Source organism: Rhinoderma darwinii, chromosome 4 (assembly GCF_050947455.1).
Source record: "Rhinoderma darwinii isolate aRhiDar2 chromosome 4, aRhiDar2.hap1, whole genome shotgun sequence".
In the NCBI taxonomy this organism is placed as follows: Eukaryota; Metazoa; Chordata; class Amphibia; order Anura; family Rhinodermatidae; genus Rhinoderma; species Rhinoderma darwinii.
This window is the reverse complement of record NC_134690.1, coordinates 391,816,437-391,832,522: the sequence shown is the minus strand read 5'-3', so window position 1 is coordinate 391,832,522 and position 16,086 is coordinate 391,816,437. Positions and strand designations below refer to the sequence as shown.

The 16,086-nt window shown below is 41.1% G+C and overlaps 1 protein-coding gene across 1 annotated transcript in view; it reads left to right on the top strand.

The window, feature by feature from the left end:
- ESRRG (estrogen related receptor gamma) overlaps positions 1–16,086 on the top strand; it is a 660,741-nt gene that overhangs the window by 351,350 nt on the left and 293,305 nt on the right. The gene's annotated exons all lie outside the window — the stretch shown is intronic.

The following is a 16,086-nucleotide window of genomic DNA, read 5'->3' as shown; positions in this document are numbered from 1 at the left end:
GTCGAGACACCACGCCAGAACCTCACAAATTCTATTGTAAGTCAATGGGGCCTGTCGGGTTCCCGTGGTATTTGTCGTACTTTGGATCCAGCAGGGCATCGGGGCTTCCATTATGAAAAGTCTCGACGCATGTGTGAACAGAGCCGTAGAGTTGCAGCTCAGTTTTCTGATACAGTGCTCCAGATCTCCAGCTTTCCTCCACACATCTTTGGAGTTAAATGATAAAATTCTGAGTGCCCAAAGCTACCCCTAGAGGGAGCTGATTGATGACTGATTTATATAGCTTGTATTGAGCTCAATAAGTCTCTATGCGGTATGCTCCCCCTAGTGGTGGCTACAGACAGACAGAATTTTATAATTTAGTCCTTTGCATCATTTGATATACAGTTACGTCATAGCCAAGAAGGCCAAGCTTGCCCCATACTCAGTGGGTTTCGGCTGTATGTTACAACCATCTCTTTACTGCAATGTCTGGGATCGGAGGTAACTCCGATTCCAGCTCTTTAACCACTTAGATGCTGTGGTCAATAGCGACCGTGACATTTAAGCCATTAGAAAGAGGGGGCAGACCCCTCTGTCAGCCAATCACCCCCCTGTGATGCGATCGCGGGTTTCCGATGGTTTTCATGGTAGTCTGGGGCTTACTGAAGGCCCCCAGGTCTGCCATCTTTATGCTCCTATTAAGCTCTGTCAGATGCAGGGGTTTGTACAAGCTAGTAAATTGCAATACATATAACAGAATATACTGCAATCCAACAATCTCTATAAAAAAAAAATCTGTTAAAGTTTTTCTGTACATAAGAAAAAATATTAAAAGTTAAAAAAAAAAAGGTTTTTCCATTGCCTAATGTAATGTAAAAAAAACCCCCTAAAACGACAAAATGAACATAATTGGTATCGCCGCAGCCATAAAAATTCTGAACTATTACAATATAACTTTATTCAACCCGCACGGTGAATAACGAAAAATTAAAAAAAATGCTGTTTTTTGGTGACCTCGCTTCCCACAAAACATGGAATAAAAAGTGATTAAATGCTGCTAATAAATACTACGGCTCATACCAAAAATGACAAGACCGCACACCGCTCAATCGACAGAAAAATAAAAAAGTTATGGCTTTCAGAATATGGCGACAAAAAATAATCCTTTTTTCTTTAACAATTAGTTTTTTCTTTGTAAAAGTAGTAAAACATTTAAAAAACAATATAAATTTAGCGTAATCGCATCGACCAGTAGAATAAAGTTATCTTGCCCTTTTTTTACCGCATAGCGAATGCCGATGAAATAAAGTAAAAAAAAAAAAACATTGAGAAATCGCGTTTTTTTTTCCTATTCCACCCCACAAAATATTTTTTCTTTTGCAGTTTCCCAGTACATTATATGGTACGATAAAAGTTTTTGTGGCAAACCACACCTCGTCCTACAAAAAACAAGCCCTCATATGGCTATATATCGACGTAAGAATAAAAAAGTTATTGTTTTTAAAATGCGGGGAGGGAAAAAACGGAAATGAAAATGTCTGCGGCAGGAAAGGGTTAGTTACATAGTTACATAGTTAGTACGGCTGAAAAAAGACACATGTCCATCAGGTCCAACCAAGGGAAGGGAAAAGGGAAGGAAAAATTTCTACACATAGGAGCTAATATTTTTTTGTTCTAGGAAATTATCTAACCCTTTTTTAAAGCCATCTACTGTCCCTGCTGTGACCAGCTCCTGCGGTAGACTATTCCATAGATTCACAGTTCTCAAGGTAAAGAAGGCTTGTCGCCTCTGCAGCTTGAACCTTTTTTTCTCCAGACGGAGGGAGTGCCCCCTTGTTTTTTGAGGGGGTTTTACATGGAACAGGATTTCACCATATTTTTTGTATGTGCCATTAATATATTTATATAAGTTAATCATGTCCCCCCTTAGTCGTCTTTTTTCAAGGCTAAATAGGTTTAATTCTTTCAATCTTTCCTCATAACTTAGATTCTCCATGCCCCTTATTAGCTTCGTTGCTCTTCTTTGTATTTTTTCCAACTCCAGGGCATCCTTTCTATGAACTGGAGCCCAGAACTGGACTGCATATTCTAGATGAGGCCTCACTAATGCTTTGTAAAGTGGCAATATTACATCTCTGTCCCGCGAGTCCATGCCTCTTTTAATACACGACAATATCTTGCTGGCCTTTGAAGCAGCTGATTGACACTGCATGCTGTTATTGAGTTTATGATTTACAAGAACACCCAGATCCTTCTCAACAAGTGAATCCGCCAGTGTAGCTCCCCCTAGGACATATGATGCATGCAGGTTGTTGGTACCCAGATGCATAACTTTACATTTATCTACATTAAACTTCATTTGCCAAGTGGACGCCCAAACACTTAGTTTGTTTAAATCTGCCTGCAATTCACAAACATCTTCCATAGTCTGAACTATATTACATAGCTTGGTGTCATCTGCAAAAATAGAAATAGTGCTATTAATCCCATCCTCTATATCATTAATAAATAAGTTGAATAATAGTGGTCCCAGCACTGAACCCTGGGGTACACCACTTATAACCGGTGACCATTCAGAGAAGGAATCATTGACCACAACTCTCTGGATACGGTCCTTGAGCCAATTCTCAATCCAATTACAAACTATATTTTCTAAACCTATAGTCCGTAATTTACTCATTAGGCGTCTATGGGGGACAGTGTCAAATGCCTTTGCAAAGTCCAAAAACACTAAATCCATAGCGGCCCCTCTGTCTAGACTTCTGCTTACCTCTTCATAAAAACAGATTAGGTTAGTTTGACAACTTCTGTCCTTAGTAAAACCATGCTGGCTGTCACTTATAATGCTATTTATTGTCACATAATCCTGTATATAGTCCCTCAATAGCCCCTCAAACATTTTCCCCACGATGGATGTTAAGCTTACTGGTCTATAATTACCCGGGGAAGACCTAGAGCCCTTTTTGAAAATAGGCACCACATTTGCCCTGCGCCAGTCCCTTGGCACTATACCAGTCACTAGAGATTCTCTGAATATTATGAAAAGGGGGACAGAAATAACTGAACTAAGCTCTTTAAGAATTCTAGGGTGTAACCCATCTGGTCCCGGAGCCTTGTGCACATTTATTTTATTTAATTTAGCTTGGACCATCTCTACATTCATCCAATTCAGTATATCAACTGATATATTAACAGCACTGGCACCGGCTACATCAGCTGCTCTTTCTTCAGTTGTATATACAGAGCTAAAGAACCCATTTAGTAACTCTGCCTTCTCTTGATCCCCTGTGATCAACTCCCCATTACCATTATCTAGGGGTCCTACATGTTCAGACCTTGGCTTTTTTGCATTTATATACTTGAAGAATTTTTTTGGGATTTGTTTTACTATCCTTGGCCACCTGCCTTTCATTTTGTATTTTTGCTAATTTTATTACATTTTTACAGATTTTATTAAGCTCTTTATATTTTACAAAGGCTACAGCTGTACCCTCAGATTTGTATTTTTTAAATGCCCTTTTTTTGTCATGTATTGCCCCTTTCACAGAAGGTGTAAGCCATGTGGGGTTTAATTTGAGTCGTTTATACTTATTACCTGTAGGAATAAATTTTGCACTATAATAACTCAAAGTAGATTTGAAAATCTCCCATTTATCATTTGTCCCATTATTTGACATTAGTTCTTCCCAGTCCATATCCTGAATTGCAGCCCTCATCCTGGGGAAATTGGCTTTCTTAAAATTAAATGTTTTTGCCCTCCCAGCCTGCATTTGTTTTTTACAGTATAGGTAAAATGTAACTATATTGTGATCACTGTTACCGAGGTTTTCACGAACATTGACATTCCCAACAAGATCTGCATTATTAGAAATGACCAGATCCAACAGAGCTTCACCTCTAGTCGGGTCTTCCACAAACTGGCCCATAAAATTTTCCTGCAACAGGTTGAGGAAATGTCTCCCCTTTGCAGTTGAAGCCGAACCATGACACCAATTAATATCCCGGAAATTAAAATCTCCCATTATCACTACAGTACCCGCCTGTGCAGCCCGCTCCATCTGTTTATATATTTGAACTTCCATCTCCTCAGTTATATTGGGGGGTCTATAGATTACACCAAAAGTAATTTTTTCAGTGTTTACCTCCCTTTCTAGTTCCACCCACAAGGTTTCAACCTCCTCACAGTCTTCACCCACTATTGTCTCTTTCACACTCGCCTTCATATCACTTCTCACATACAGACATACACCACCACCTTTCCTATTTGTCCTGTCTTTACGAAAAAGTGTAAAACCCTGTAGATTTACAGCCCAGTCATGTGAAGAGTCCAGCCATGTTTCAGCAACACCAACTATATCTATATTTTCTTCCAGTATCAAGGCCTCCAGCTCCCCCATTTTACTTGCTAGACTTCTGGCATTTGTGAACATACACTTTAACTTGCCTGTCAGTTTTTCACTTTTATTATCAGAAATGTGATTTGACATTAATCGGTCCTTTTTATTTACACTGATGTTTTGTAACGAAAGGATCTCCTTATCCTGTTGTCCAGTCCTCTCCCCACATTCTGTTTCTCCCCCCACCAATATAGTCTGACCCCTCTCTAACCTGGCTACCCCTTTTTTTTCTACATTGACCTCCCTCCTCAGCCCTAGTTTAAATACTCCGCCACCCCAGCTAGAATTCTCTCCCCCAGCACAGCGATTTTGAGCTCTGTATCCGAAAACCGAAACTTTAGGTTCTCGAACATCTGTCGGACTGCTAAAATAGAGAAAAAAATGAATGTGTGAAATTGCGTTGCCGTTGCTTACGTTTTGTTCGCAGCGCTTATGAATTCTGAACTAATGGTTCTGCATATAAATTCAGCAGTGTTTTCAGGACTGTATTGGGAATAAAATCCATATTTTTGTGTGCTGCTGTGGTTTTTTTTTTTTATTCACTGATTTTGCTAAATATGCCTGTTAAATGAGATCCTCCTAAAACGCACCCCCGGGGCCTGAGCATTTTATTCAAGTTTTACAAAGGATATTTCTACAGCGCTTTCATGATCTAATTTGCACATTTGTATGTTGAAATCCCCCAGTGCGGCACCAATACGGTATCTTACAGTTCGAATCTGAATCCGTTCTCCTGTGCCCTGACAGTCCCCTTATCTACTACTTAGCAAGGTGCAGAAAATTATTCTTCCAAAACTCTTTAGAGGTAGTCATCTTTCCACTGTGGATAATCCAAAGGAAACTTAACCTGTGAGGGAACAGAGTGGCTGGAAACTTCTATGAATTCGAGAAAAAACTCCTATGAAAATTGCAATTGTGATTATTTTTCGAAATAATAAAGATATCAGCGAGTGAAAATAATGTGTTATGTATGCGTGGATCGTTTTATGCGTGGATCGTTTTATGCGTGGATCGTTTTATGCGTGGATCGTTTTATGCGTGTATCGTTTTATGCGTGGATTGTTTTCCTATAACTATTTTTTTATCAAGAAGACCATAAGGCCCATCATAGGTCAACAAGCTCCCAACTACACACAACCCCCAACCGCAATACAGATACCGACCACTCAATTTTTCCGAAGTGGATGTTTTATGGGTCGCATAAATTTTTTCCAAGCATCTCCATTTATTTTACATATCCATAAACTGAAAAAATTTGATTATTCATATGTCATCTCAACAATTAAAAGGGTTTTCTTTGAGACCAGCCCTTTAAGAATCAGATGATCACTCGGGTACCACGTCCAGCACCCCCAGCAAACAGCCAGCCATGCATTTTCCCTGCAGTGGCCTCTGCAGGGGCAATGTAGTAATACATGGTGGCCATTTAGGTGAATGTCTGCCCGTGTAATAAAAAGGCACGCCAGAACCCGTACTGCTCGCTCAAAGCGGCTTTCTGCTCTGGCTCAGAGGGGAGTCCCTAACAAGGACCCATCTCTATAAAGTCCATTTGCCCGGATGGAGCATAGACAGGGGTTGTCTTCATGAGACAACCTCTTTAAAGACCTTTACATCCAGAGTGGCCAAACTTTCTCCGTATGAAATGTAACTTTTTTTAGAGCATGAGTTACAGTTTATAGTGATAGCAGCCACAGTTACATCTATTATCTGTTGCCCACTGCTACTCTACATCATCCATGTCATAAACAATGAGGGTACCCAACACTGCCTAAAATCATTCACCTCTTTGGGAGCTCTATGTAACAGAGATGTAAAATAACCGTGTACATGAGCTCTAAAGGTGCAGGTTCATTGGCTGAATATGGTAACTAGCAATATCTCTGACTCCCAGAATGGTCACCCTTTTATTGTCATTACTACTCTGAAATTCAGGGTCGTCCCTTGGGCAGGGCAAGCAGGGCCCATTCCCTGACGCACATGTTCCATCTACTGCATTTGCCACAGCTTACCCTCCCCACTTCTTTCGGGTCTTCACCCTCGATGCAGCGCTGGCTCCTGACGCTGTACCTGATGCGCTTCCTCCTGGCGCAGATAATGTCCTGGCGCTGATTTTCATCAGTAGCCAATGCTGCAACTGGAGGTGAAGACTAGACGACTTGACCCAGCAGCGATGACTGGGTAAGTATAATATGGTGGATACTGTTTGTTGGGGGCCCTGTATCTAAGCCTATCATGTGTAATATTGTCTGTTGGGGTCCTGTGTCTATCATGTGTGGTACTGTCTGTAGGGCCCTCAGAAAAGAGCAGCACCATCTTACACCCGCGTAGATCACATGACGTGACAAAGACAGGAAGTGTTGTGTGATGTCATCACTGGGCCTGGCTGGCACCTGAAGAGAATAGAAGAAAGAAACTCAAGTGATACAACATAAGTTAAAAAAATACCTTGGGTCGGAGTGCGTACTGATATTTGTAAAGTGCAGGGAAGAGCGCTCACCATTAACCCTTGCTCTGGGCCCCAAAAATGCTAAGGACGGCCCTGCCAATATTTAATAAGTGATGAGGTGACGACGTTACATTATTTGATCAATTCAGTCATCTGGGTTTTAAATGACATTATTGTGACACTTTGGTGAAATAAACTTTAGTGGTTAATGATGCTCATGTATATCATTATCAGTCACTTACATTAGAACTTCATGTAGCAGCATTACCTGAGCTGGGGCCACAGGGGACCGACATGGGACAAGATCTGAAATGAGAGATTTAGCCAATCATGCATGAGAAATCCGGAGAGATGAGAAATAATACCATCAACATGCTAATTGTCTGTCTGCAGAAAAACAGCTCTCACTGCTGCTAATAATGATTCCTAGAAGTCCACTGCACTCAGGGGCCTTCATTTACAAGATACAAGTGCACACTCTATATACACACACAAATATATATATATATATATAGCACATAAGAAAATGGCGACGGCACACTGTGAACACCAATGCCACCTAAGCCACTAAATATAAATAAATATGCATTACTGATAAATCTACTTAGAATAGGGGGGGTTCTTAGCACACATTTTGATCAAATTGTGTGAGCCCATCTGCCACGACAAGGCGACCTCTGTAAGGTGGGAACCTACGCTGCACATACACCCAGAACTAGGGCTAAGCCTACATATTACTGGGGATGGCAGGAACCAGCATTAAACTAATTAAAATCGCCCAAAGAAGAATGGGAGGAGTGCAAGATCAAAAATGGAGGCAGTCACTAACCCCACATATATGGATCACATAAACACAAAAGTTTGAACAACACATTCCAACAAAAAAACAAAACGTGTATATGTGTTCTTGCCCCTGTATACACGTTTTGTTTCATTTTGTTGGAATGTGCTGTTCAAACTTTTGTGTTGTTTATGTGATTCATAGATGTGGGGTTGGTGACTGCCTCCAATTTTGATCTTGCACTCCTCCCATTCTGCCTTGGGTGATTTTAATTAGTTTAATGCTGGTTCCTTCCATCCCCAAGTATACGTAGGCTTACACCTAGAACTGGGACTATGTGCAGCGTAGATTCCCACCTCAAAGAGGTTGCCTTGTCGTGGCAGGTGGGATCACACAATTTGATCAAAATATGCGCTAAGAACCTCCCTATTGCAAGTAGATTTAGCAGTAATTTATACTTAGCGGCTTAGGTGGCGATAGTGTTCGCAGTGTGCTGTTGCCATTTTCTTGTGTGCTGTATAAATTTGCAGTCACAGGCGTTCTTGCGCCTGTATACACGTTATGTTTCATTTTGTTTGAATGTGATATATATATATATATATATATATATATATATATATATATATATATATATAATATAATGTGCGTGTGTATATATGCCTGATCTTGGAAGTCCTTTGTTCAAGAAGTATGCACTTTAACCCTCTCAAATTGGGGTGACAAATCTGTCAAGGGTACTGCTCCCCATTTTTCCTCAGGTTCTATATAGTCACAGTGGTTGTCCCGGAAGAAGCTAACGCGAGACATTCTTCGGAGGGTGAGGTGCGCGGATATCACCTATACATTCCATCTTTCCACTATGGGTCAGTAATTTGGGTTTTTTCCATCTCTTCAGGTTATGAATATTATTTCTTTACACCAACTGCATTGTTTCTATAGGTTTTGTTAAACTCTTTCTTATAGCATATACTGCTTGGGTTTGTAGAACTTGCAGACCTGCATACAACTGGTTTCTGTAATGGCTGTATTAGTCTGTATCTAGTGCCCTTATACTAATTACATTATTATCTACCTACCCGCCTCGTTGGGGTATATTTTATCTTGTCTTGTGTATTTCTCTTTTTTTATTGTGGGCGGTTCATCCGCACCTGTTTGTAATAAAGATTTTTGTATTTTGTTCCAAAAGCCAAACAGGTTAATTTAAAGTATCAGACATGTTAAAGAAGTTTTCATAGTATCCTAGCATAGGCCATCAATGTATAATGAGCGATGGTCTGACCACTGAGACCCCCACTGATCAATAGAATGAAGGAGTGCCACAGTCATTTCATGGTTTATCCAGGCAGAACACCATAAATATAGGGGCAGCAGGGCCTTGTACTAAAGCTCAGGCGAGTCACGTTAATGGGGCTGAGCTGCATTACCAGCTATCAGCCACAAACATATGTACAGTACTGTGCCTGGTGAAAGCGAACTCTGCCCCGTCACTCTGCTGACTGGTGTGACAGATGTGTCCAGATGTCCATACAAATGTGTCGAGCCTTGCTTGAATTTGGTTAAGGACTTCAATTTCTCATGAAACCAATTCAATTCAATATCGTGATATGCTATCAATACGCTTGACAGGCTGCAATGCACACACCAACCACTGGGTGGCCACAAAAAGACACAAATGCATAGACATCTCGTGACAGAGTATCGCAAAATCGTGTTTTCTTTTATGTTTCAGGAGATGTTGAGATAAGGGGAAAGTTGGAAAAGGAAGGACACATCTGTATGTTCTAATACATTATTACATATTACAGCCTCTTAATTTACATTCTAATTCGGGCTTGTTATGAGGAGAAATGACATCGGCATATGGAAGGTTGGCTTCTACACAAGGTATTATTGCGGAGGCTAAAGTAAAAGTGAAATTTGATTATGGACAGTCCAAGTTTAAAGGTCAGCATGTTCCATTCTTACGAGATAAATAATTCCCTGTGTACCCCTGTGTAGGTGTCAGGTCTTTTCTTACATAGGATGCTGGAGTTCATTACCACCGGGTATGTTGTAGGAGTCTACCACTGAAACAAATACCAGTAACATGTCTGCTTATATTAATGCCCCATAACCCTGTTTCTATTCATAGCCTCATGAGTTTATCTAAAAGAAAGATTTTCTTCAATATTTTCTTAGCCTTGCGCCAAATCCCTAACCCAGGCTCGTGCTCACCTGAGTTTTGGCTTTGGGGTCATGGGCTGTCTGTATTGTTGTGTTGAGAGTGCAGCTGAACACACAAAGTGTTGTGATTTGTTGCCATGCTGACAGTGTCATCCGAAGCACAGCTGACAAACCATTTTTAGATAGAATGTGTCACTGCAGTACGCTCCATCTGCTTTTTTTCCCCCTAGAATTTAAAAAATGCTTTCACAATGGTATATCTTTTTAGTTTATTATAGTTTAAAATAAACATTTTATTTATTAGACCTATCTATCTATCTATCTATCTATCTATCTATCTATCTATCTATCTATCTATCTATCTATCTATCTATCTCATATCTATCTATCTATCTATCTATCTATCTATCTATCTATCTATCTATCTATCTATCTATCTATCTATCTATCTATCTCATATCTATCTATCTATCTATCTATCTATCTATCTATCTATCTATCTATCTATCTATCTATCTATCTATCTATCTATCTATCTATCTATCTATCTATCTATCTATCTATCTATCTACAGCTAATCAGGGTATCTTCATTTTCCAGACAGAAGGAGGTCCCAAAAGTAAGCAGTGTACACATCCATATAGGCATTGACAATTAATAAACAGATGGATACAAGATAGCTAAATATGAGACCGTAAAATAGATATATTGATATATAGTTATGAGATAGATAGATAGATAGATATCAGACTGATCGATATTAGATCATACCTCCTAAACGTCTTGGATTTTCAGCAGGACAGTCCTGGAATTCGGGCGCTGTCCTGGGCGGCCGGTGGTATGTCCCGGTTTCAACTGAATCTGCGTCCTCATGACGCAGATACAGTGGAATCTAATGCTGAAGCAGGGAACCGTTAGTTCCCTACTCCAGCATTCAACTGTGGGTTCCCAGGCCAGAGCAGCGCAAGCTCTCTGGCCGGGGACTCCTGTCTTGGGAGATCCCTTGACGTCACTATCCAGTTATGGACCGTAACGTCAATGGCTCCTCCAGGAACAGAATCCCCCTGTCAGAGCGTTGACGGCGCTCCGGCCCGGGGATTCCGACATCTTAAAGCCCCTAACAACACTGTCCGTATTTGGACAGTCGAAAAGTATAAAAGAGAGGCGGCACTCCAAACAGATGTCAGAAAAAAGGTGGATTTATTCTCCCATCAGTGCAAAAACCAGTGCAACGTTTCAGCTGCTCAATGCATCCTTTGTCAAGCATGCTTAACAAAGGATGCATTGAGCAACTGAAATGTTACACTGGTTTTTGCACTGATGGGAGAATAAATCCACCTTTTTTCTGACATCTGTTTGGAGTGCCGCCTCTCTTTTATACTTTTCATTTGGACATTGTGGGATCTACAAGTCCGTTCCCTGGAGTCTGGCAGCCATTTGGGCCTTGGAGGCTTATCTTGTTCTGCTGTGCTGCCCACACTCTTTACCTTTGCATATATGGACAGTGACATCAGGAGCACCACATGGAGCAGAATCTCCGGCCACAGGGTTGCCAACGCTCTGGCTGGGGATTCCAAACCTGGAGAAGCACCTGGCATCACTGTCAATATATAATACTGTGTGGGCTGAATCGGGTGTGTATGGGCGGGGTTAGAGGCGTGGCTTAAAAAGTAAAAAAATTACCGCTACGCGCGCTACGGTTGTCCCTCTTTGCAATACTTGAAAGTTGGGAGGCATGATTAGATAGATAGATTGATACATGAATATGAGATACATAGAAATGAGATAGACAGATATGAGATAGATACATAAATATTAGATAGATATGAGAGATACATTTTAGATATGAAATAGATCGATAGATATAAGATAGACCTCTGGGATCCTGACCTATTGGGGGAACGAAGGTCCTGCAAACTGCGTTCCATAATTCAAAATGCCCTTCAGCGCTCGACTCTGTCTTTAATCCCCTTAGACGCCTGCCACTAGAGATGAGCGAATAGAATCTTAACAAATCAAATTCATTATGAATATTCTAAGTTTCGGGTTTTCCTCCTGCACTATTCACTCAAATTGGCAGCCGCCATTTTACAGACCTGAAGAACACAGAGAAGAAGGATGACGTGATCTCGGGCAGCTGCTCGGCTGGCTTCCCCATAATGCCTTGGAGGCAGCCCTCACTCTAGCACAGCCAATCAAGAGTGGTATAGGTGTGAGTCACTGATGACTCAGTAGATGAGTCATAGCCACTATAAACAGCCCAACCAGGAAATGCTGCTGCTTTGTGTGGATACAGAGAGGAGAGAGAGGACATCAGTCAGAGAGTGAGAGTAAAACACAGACTATATAGAGATAGTGGATTAGCGTCAGTGAGCGTGTTTCATAATGAGAAGAAGAGAATATACAGTCAGATTAACAATAATTTGATAGAGGTATCTAATTGCTAATAATCAGGCTACAAAATATAGCATATTATTCTGCGTCAAGCAGTTATACAGCGCCATTATACTTCAGACTATGTGCAAGTGACAGTTTTTTGAATAAAAATTTTAAAAAGCCATTGCATTTTTACTTTCCAGGACTATCAGGCACACTGTCACTGGCCCATGTAATTACAGAAGCAGTTCCGATATGACAGTGTGTGTATAAACATGGCCAAATACGTTGATGTTATTTTGACATTCCAAATGCCGTCTTGTGTTAAAGAGCTTGCAATGGGTTGGATGCAGTCTTAGAAGACATGGAGGTGTCATACACGACTTTTTATAGAAATCGGCGAGCTACGAATTAGAAAATAATTTATGGTTTGAACAAATCGGACCCGAAAATAATTTTGGGAAATTTGCTCCTCTCTACCTGCCACTTTTCCAATAGGGAAATCAGATGCTGACAAACGCTTTGAATCAGCAAAAGTTGGTGTCGGGACCCTTGTAATCCCGTTAGGTGACTTTGCCAGAAGTGGGACCCGCACCTATAATACATTTATGGCATATCCTGTAGATTTTCTATAAATGTCTAAGATTTAAATACCCTTTTGCAACAATTAAGGGCCAAACATTTTTATATAGTACAATAACTTAAAGAGCTTGTCTGACATTAGAAATAATGAATGGAACAGTTATAAAAACGTACACAGCACAGTCACATTATTATGACCACCTCCTACTTTCGACATCGGCATTGCGTAGCCCATGGAGGAAGTGATGTGTCGTCGGCTTGGTGGGTATATAAGGTGTGGGATAGGCTGTCTGAACACATATCACTCACTGTTGCCATGGGTAAAAGTGCCAATTTATCAGAGTTGCAAAAAGGGATGATTATTGGCTTTCAGGCCAAGGGTGGCGGTATTTGTCAAATAGCGCCGTTTGTGAACTTTTCATGTGCTGCTGTGGTGAAAGTGTATCGTGAGTGGACAAATGGCACCATTGGAAATAACCAACATGGAAACTGCGGAGCACCACGTGCCATTGATGTGACAGGTGAATGTCGGCTACAAAGGTGCGTGAGGGCTGAACGACACACTACAGTGGAGCAGCTCACCGTGAAAATCAACCAGGGGACTGCCAGACGTGCGTCTAAAACAGTTCAGTGAACCCTACTGCATATGGGGCTCCGAAACAGACAGCTAACGAAGGTGCATCGGAAAAAAAGGCTTCAATTTGCACGGCAGTACTCGAATTGGACCACCGAATTGGAGGCAAAGGGTTGCCCCCTTTGATGAGTCACGTTTTCTGCTTTATGGAACTGATGGAGGTCGGCGTGTCAAATGAGAAACATCAGAGGACAAACACCCTGCAACCATTCCTTGAAGGCAGCGTTATGGTCTGGGGACTTTTTTCATGGAATTTTTTAGGCCCACTCCTCCATGTGGAAGGCACTCTGAACTGATTTGGGTATGAATCCATCGTTGCAGATCACGTCCACCCATACACGCAGTTTGTCCTCCCTGGGGCAGATGGAATATTCCAGCAAGACAACGCGACATGTCACACGGCTAGAAATATCCGACAGTGGTTGGAAGAGCATGACCAAGACTTGTAAGTACTTCCCTGGCCCCCTAATTCACCAGACTTGAACCCAATTGAGCATCTGTGGGACCACCTTGGTTGTCTTGGTTGCTCCATGGGTCCTGAACGCTGTTTATTTTTCAGTGTTTTTGCAGCAGAAAACTGGCATTAATACATTGATAAATCGGTTTCGTATATTAGGAAGCTGATAATGTTCCAATATTAATTCCCTTAGTGTCAGCAAGACGGAGGAAATATACAAAAAGTGAATATTTTCGTTTCAAAGGCTCCATGTGCACAGCAGAGCTGTAGGCGCTATGTGTGCCAACATATGGTGCCTATGTATGGCACAATATTACGGAAATATTTTTTCCTAGAAGCAATGTAATACCTCCATAATACGCCATCCGATCGAGGATACCTTGATATTCTTTTGCATGAAATCGGAGGCTTACGCAGGTACAGTATGGCCCCTTACACTTCTATTAGTGCCGTATTTCAGCTCCATACAGCTTGGAGATTGTATAGAAACGTAATATGACCGTGTGCACAAGCCCAAATGGTAGGTAATTTCATAAACCACTTTAATAGGAGCAGCAATGTATGCAGAACATCGTTCCAAACATCCATTAGGCCACACTATGTGCACAGCTCTTAATACATAACACAGCAGTAAAGCCATTTTAGGATCCGTGTTGAAATAGCAGAATAAAGGAGTTTTTAGAATTGAGATTGTAATTATGTTTTTACACAGGAAGATTTGACACCTGTGGTTTTATGTGCAATCTTTTTATCCTTGTAATAAAATATACCTGTAATTGAATATGTTACATGCTGGATTATTTTAATTCAATATAATTAGCAGAAAACCACCGTTAATACCGTTTTCTATGTTCATATCGGAAATCCTTTTTTATATTGCTGTTCTTGTTATGTACTGTATATATTCCAAAAACATCATTTCACTTTACGCTGGCGGTATGTTCAGGGCCGGATTAAGGCTGGCGGAGGCCCCGTGGGCTAAAGAATTCAGTGGGGGCCCCCATCCCAAGTCTAGAACCTGTACCCCACCTGACTCCTTATAAAAGCTATATATAGGAGAGGTGGCCGAGCATGCACATAGCCCTCTCCACTGAAGGCTATGGGAGTTTTAAAGAAGGGTGTCTGAGAGGTGAGCAGTGTATACACTACCCATATGATCCCCTTCAGCAGAGCCCAAAATGAATACAGACCACAAACCCGATCCCCTAATTAAAGCTATAGACCCCAGGCCATACTCCATTTTTTTTTTTAGATATTTTAAGGCCAGACCCCCTTTTATACAGACCTCAGCCCTGTATATAGATCCCACACCAGGAACCCCCTTTATCTAGATCCCCCTGTATGAAGACCCCAGACCAAACCACCCTGTATATTGAGCCCAGATAAGAACAATTGGGTTAGAACCAGATCACTGCCCCCTGGATTAGGATCATGTCATGGACACTTGATACTACAGTCAGCAATATAGTGATATAACTTTTATGTGATTTTAAATTATTATTAAATTTTTATATATATATATATATATATATATATATATATATATATATTATACTTCATGTCTCTCAGCACCTCCTGTAATATTTTGCTGGTGGTTCATGTGCTACGTAAGCTTGGCTAAATTACAAGGTCCATTCTGAAACTACAATCTGCAGCAAATATTCGTTCACTTATCTATTTGCTTTATCAATATTTTTTTTAGTAATATAACTATACGATTTTAAAATGTTTTTTTTACTCGCTCTCTCTTGACCTCTACTAGATGACCTAATAGAAACTAATTGTCACGATCTGTGGGTATGTGGACCCACTGGGCCGCACCGCCGTAGCAGGATATCAGCTGGCCAAACAACAGAATACCAAGTATATACAAAGTCCAGCACAAGGGTACCTGCAATGGTCCAGACAGTGGCAGCGGCTTAGGCACAGATGGGATCTTGACGGGAGATGATGCAAAGCGTGGCAGATGACACCAGACATGGTGTAACACAACAAATGTGGTAAACAGCACAACACGACTCCAACACTATAGAGGGCACAGGAACAAATACAGCACGGGTCACGGGATACAGGTAGCAGGGCACGGGAACACTGGGAACAGGATACGACTAAGGGATCATTTGCAAGACTAACAGAGCAAAACAAGCAACGCTCAGGCAAGGAGTGAAAGGGTAGGGCCCTTTTATAGTCCAGGGATCTGGGAGTAATTAGTTAATTCTTAACATGCGTGCGCGCTGGCCTTTTAAGGCCGGGAATGAGCTTGCGCGA